A 5,897-nucleotide genomic window follows, 5' to 3' on the forward strand; every position below is an offset into this window, starting at 1 on the left:
ATAATCAGATGGAAATACTCAGACAGTTGTTCTTGGAATCAGGTCTGGTTTAATTATTACAGCTATACATGGCTTTGGGGGAAAGCTCCTTAGAGGTTTTGTATACACAATCTGACACAGCAAAAATTGTCTGAGTCTGAAGGTCCGGGTGCTGCTTGGGCTTTAGTCCTTTACCCGTATTAGTTGGCTTTAGGAAAATCCTTTCCCCATCTGGGCTTCTGTTTGCTCATCAAGTGAGGAGGTTGGGTTAGCATTAGAGGAAAAAGAAACAAAGGGGCCTGGAAGGAAGCCGAGAAGCGATCTACTTGAACTTCTTCATTGTACACATGAGAAAATACCCACTCACTATACATAGGGTGACTGTATAATTACTAACCAAACTGAGATACTTTGAGAGTGAAATGGGGCCCTAAAGTAGTTAAAATCATGTAATTTAAATATTTAATTTATTGATTAAAAATTGTATTGGTGGACCTAAAATACAGTTCTATTCAGAAACCATTTTTAAAAGTAAGATTCTTTCTAAAAAGTATATTTGTGTACATCAAAACAAAAGACCCGGGCTTCCCTGGTGGTGCAGTGGTTAAGAATCTGCCTGCCAATGCAGGGGACACGGGTTCGAGCCCTGGTCTGGGAAGATCGCACATGCCACGGAACAACTAAGCCCGTGCGTCACAACTACTGAGCCTGCGCTCTAGAGCCCTCAAGCCACAACTACTGAGTCCGTGTGCCACAGCTACTGAAGCCTGCATGCCTAGAGTCCTTGCTCTGCAACAAGGGAAGCCACCGCAGTGAGAAGCCCGTGCACTGCAACAAAGAGCAGCCCCCGCTCACCTCAACTAGAGAAAAGCCTGTGCGCAGCAACAAAGACCCAACACAGCCAAAAGAAAAAAAGACCCTTCAAAGACATAATCGAAATATTAAACGAACATAAGCAGGATAATTATTCTCGGTTTATCAGTTTCTTTGAATCCGTCTCTAATGTATCAATGGTACAATTTCTAAAAAATGTATTTTTTTCCTCAAGTTGTCTTATTTTTAATTTTCTCATAAAATTGAGTTGCATTTTAAGGTTAATACATTTTAGTTTTTGTTTTTGTTTTTTTTGTGGTATGCGGCCCTCTCACTGTTGTGGTCTATCCCGTTGCAGAGCACAGGCTCTGGACGCACAGGCTCAGCGGCCATGGCTCACGGGCCCAGCCACTCCTCAGCATGTGGGATCTTCCCAGATCGGGGGCACGAACCCGTGTCCCCTGCATCAGCAGGCGGACTCTCAACCACTGCGCCACCAGGGAAGCCCGGTTAATACATTTTAGATTGTTGACACCTTCAGTTGTCCCTTCTCAGTAGATCTTTTCAATTGTCCTTTCTTAGTAGATCTTATTTTCAGTTGAGTAAGTTCTCTCTCTATAGGTGTTGGGTAACCTCAGAATAAATTCTGCTAAATGATGACATTCTCAGTTAGCCTTTTTTTTTTTTTTTTTTGCGGTACATGGGCCTCTCACTGTTGTGGCCTCTCCCGTTGTGAAGCACAGGCTCAGCGGCCATGGCTCACGGGCCTAGCCGCTCCACGGCATGTGGGATCCTCCTGGACCGGGGCATGAACCTGTGTCCCCTGCATCGGCAGGCGGACTCTCAACCACTGCGCCACCAGGGAAGCCCTCAGTTAGCCTTTTATATTAAAATGTATAATTATTTTACCCCAAATATTTTTACTGGTAATGTCTTTTGGCTCTGAAATATTTATATATTTCTTTGCAAATATTTTAATTTTATTTATTTTTATTGGAATATAGTTGATGTACAATAATTATATAAGTTCTGGGCATACAGTATAGTGATTCACAATTTTAAAGATTATACTTTAGTTATTATGAAATATTGACTATATTCCCCATGTTCTACAGTGTATGCTTGTAGCTTATTTTACACATAATAGTTTGTACCCATTAAATAATCCTCTACCCTTGTAATACCCCTCCTCCCTCCCTCTCCCAGCTGGTAACCAGTAGTTCTCTATATCTGTGACTCTACTTGTTTTTTGTTATATTCACTAGTTTGTTATATTTTCTAGATTCCACATATAAGTGATATCATACAGTATTTGTCTTTGTCTGACTTACTTCACTTAGCATTACACCTTCCAAGTCCATCCATGTTGCCACAAATGGCAAAATTTTATTCTTTTTTATAGCTGAGTAGTATTCCATTGTGTATATGTGAGTATATATATCTATATATCATATGTTATTTATCCATTCATCTGTTGATGGACACCTAGGTGTTTCCATATCTTAGCAATTGTGAATAATGCTGCCATGAACATTGGGGTGCATATATCCTTTTGAATTAGCTTTTTTTTTTTTTTTTTTTTTTTTTTGCGGTATGCGGGCCTCTCACTGTTGTGGCCTCTCCCGTTGCGGAGCACAGGCTCTGGACGCGCAGGCTCAGCGGCCATGGCTCACGGGCCCAGCCGCTCCGCGGCATGTGGGATCTTCCCGGATCGGGGCACGAACCCATGTCCCCTGCATCGGCAGGCGGACTCTCAACCACTGCGCCACCAGGGAAGCCCTGAATTAGCATTTTTAAAGAGGTATACCCAGGAGAGGAATTGCAGGTCATGTGGTAGTTCAATTTTTAGTTTTTTGAGGAAACTCCATACTGTTTTCCACAATGGCTGCACCAATTTACATTCCCACCACCAGTGTAGGAGGGTTCCCTTTTCTCCACATCCTCACCAACATTTGTTGTTTGTGATCTTTTTGATGATAGCCATTCTGACAGGTGTCAGGTAATATCTCATAGTGGTTTTGATTTGCATTTCCCTGATGCTTAGCAATGTTGAACATCTTTTCATGTGCCTATTGGCCATCTGCATTTCCTCTTTGGAAAAATGTCTATTCAGTTCTTCCCATTTTTTAATTGGTTTTTTTTTTGACATTGTATGAGCTGTTTATAAATGTTGGATATTAACACCTTATTGGTCATATCATTCGCAAGTACTTTCTTCCATTAAGTAGGTTGTCTTTTCATTTTGTTGATGGTTTCCTTTGCTGTGCAAAAGCTTTTAAGTTTAATTAGATTCCATTTGTTTACTTTTGCCTTTATTTCCTTTGCTTTAGGAGACAGAGCCAAAAAAAATTGTTATGATTTATGTCAGAGTGTCCTCCTGCCTGTGTTTTCCTCTAGGAGTTTTATGGTTTCTGGTCTTGTATTTAGGTCTTTAATCCTCTTTGCAAATATTTTTAGAAGACAGATCTCATTTAAAAAGTTCTCTATGATTAAACAATTTTTTCCCCCAAATTTAGATAAATGTTTGAAATTTTAAGTCTAATATCTTTCTGAAGGTTTGGAAATAAAAAAATTAAAATTAAAAGTAGGATGTCTCTCAAAAGAGTCCTCCTGCAATGTGAGATAACCTTAAAGCACTATTTTTAAATTTCTAAATTAAATCTTGCCCACTCTGAGTTCTTCTCATTCAATTTTTTTTCAGTCCTTCCTTGATTGCCTAGGGCCAATTTAAATCCTTACTGTCTAAGATTTGTTTTCAATAATTACAATTAACTAAAAACTTCAAAAGCTGAAATTTCTTGAAGCTCCATTTTGACTAAAGATTTCCAACTGATTTTAAAGAAGGTGTCACTAGCATTTAAATGAGTAATTGTTTTTGGCTGTATGCAGCCTCTCACTGCTGTGGCCTCTCCCGTTGTGGAGCACAGGCTCTGGACGCGCAGGCTCAGTGGCCATGGCTCACGGGCCCAGCTGCTCCACGGCAGGCATGTGGGATCCTCCCGGACCGGGGCACGAACCCGTGTCCCCTGTATCAGCAGGCGTACTCTCAACCACTGCGCCACCAGGGAAGCCCTAAATGAGTAATTTTTTTTTTAACTTATTATGCGCCCTGCTTCCCCCACCCTCAGAGCCCCAGGCAAAGCATGGCTTCATGCTTCTGGCTGGCCCGGAGACTCTGTGCTGTCACCGTGCACCCCCTCGGGCCCCTATGCACTAGATGACTGATTTATATTAAAAAGTCACTGTTGGACATCTAATTTGATACACAAATTAGTTTTCCAAAGGTACAATTATTACTAAAATCCGGTTGATGATGGTCAGCAAAAAGAGAAAGCACGTACTGCCCCCTGAAAAATATTTTTGTATTCAACATCAGCTTTATTGAAAGTATGTTGTGAGTTTCAGTTATTCTCCCTTAGGAGTCAGCAGACTTGTTTTTTTTGTTTGTAAAGAGCCAAATAGTACGTATTTTAGACTTAGTGGGCCATATAGTCTCTGTTGCAACTACTCATCTTTGTCACTGTAGCATGAAAGCAGCCATGGACAACAGTAATCAAGTGGGAGAGGTTGCATGTATAAGTTCCCTAGGGCTGCTGTAACAAAGTAGTACCACGAACTGGCTGGCTTAAAACAGCAGAAATTTATTCTCTTACATTTTTGGAGGCTGGGCATCCTAAATCAAGATGTTGGCAAGGTTGGTTCCTTCCAGGGATTCTGAGGGAGAATCTGTTCCATGAGTCTTTCCCATTTCCCAGCTTCTGGTGGTTGTTGGCAATATTTGACGTTTCTTGATTTGTGGCAGCACAATTACTCCAGTCTCTGCCTATGTTGTCATATGGTGTTTTCCCTGTGTGTCTGTCTCTGCATCTCTGGGTCTGTGTCTGGGTAGAAGAATACCAGTCATTAGATTAGAGCCCACCCTAATGCAAAATGACCTCATCTTAGCTGGATTATATCTGCAGTGATCTCATTTGCAAATAAGGTCACATTCATAGATAATTGGGGTTATAACTTGACCATATATTTTTGGGGGACACAATTCTATCTGCTACACTGTGTTCCAGTAAAAATTTAATTACAGTTAGTGTGGAGAGCAGTTTTGGCTGGTGTGTTGTAGTTTGCCCTGCTCTAACAACTCTGAAGGTATTAAAATATTTGTAAATTTTTACCACTACAGATTTTGTCTTGATTGGTAGAATATTTTAGCCTATTAGGTGCAGTTATAAATTACGTAAGCCGTATAACCAATGCCAAGTACATGTCTGCTCGTAAATTTCTTAATTTAGTAAGAATGTTGTTTTACCATAATGCTATGTCCACTAAAATTTATATTCGAATCATTATGACAAATACTTTGTATTAACTTTTAACTGAATTTCAGTAGCACTTATGATAATTTCAAAAGTTGTTTTATCTCTTATAGAATTAATCTCTGAAAGCTTTACCTTGATTTCTTGAATTGGATGAAGAACTTGAACCATGATTAGAATTAACTGATTTTTAAAAAAATAATTTATTTATTTATTTATTTGGGGCTGCATTGGGTCTTTGCTGCGCGTGGGCTTTCTCTAGTTGTGGTGAGTGGGGGCCACTCATTGTGGTGCGTGGACCTCTCATCACGGTGGCCTCTCTTGTCGTGGAGCACGGGCTCTAGGTGCGCTGGTTTCAGCAGCTGTGGCTCGGGGCCTCTAGAGCGCAGGCTCAGTAGCTGTGGCGCATGGGCTTAGTTGCTCTGCAGCATGTGGGATCCTCCCTGACCAGAGATCGAACCCGTGTCCCCTGCATTGGCAGGCGGATTCCTAATCACTGTGCCACCAGGGAAGTCCGAATTAACTGATTTTTAAAATAATCTTTTGTATTACAAACGTTACAACTGATGTACAAGTATTGGTACATTGTTAACTAAAGTATAGTTGACATTAAGGTTCACTCTGTGAGTTGTCCTGTTTTATGCATTTTTACAAATGCATGATGACATGTTTCCACCACTACAATTTCATACAGCATAGTTTCACCTCAGTAAAAATCTCTTCTTCACCTAGTTTCCCCTCCCTCCCCTTGTTAAATGATTTTAAAAACCATCTAATGATACAGATATAATAAGA

The sequence above is a fragment of the Hyperoodon ampullatus genome (assembly GCF_949752795.1).
Source record: "Hyperoodon ampullatus genome assembly, chromosome: 2".
In the NCBI taxonomy this organism is placed as follows: Eukaryota; Metazoa; Chordata; class Mammalia; order Artiodactyla; family Ziphiidae; genus Hyperoodon; species Hyperoodon ampullatus.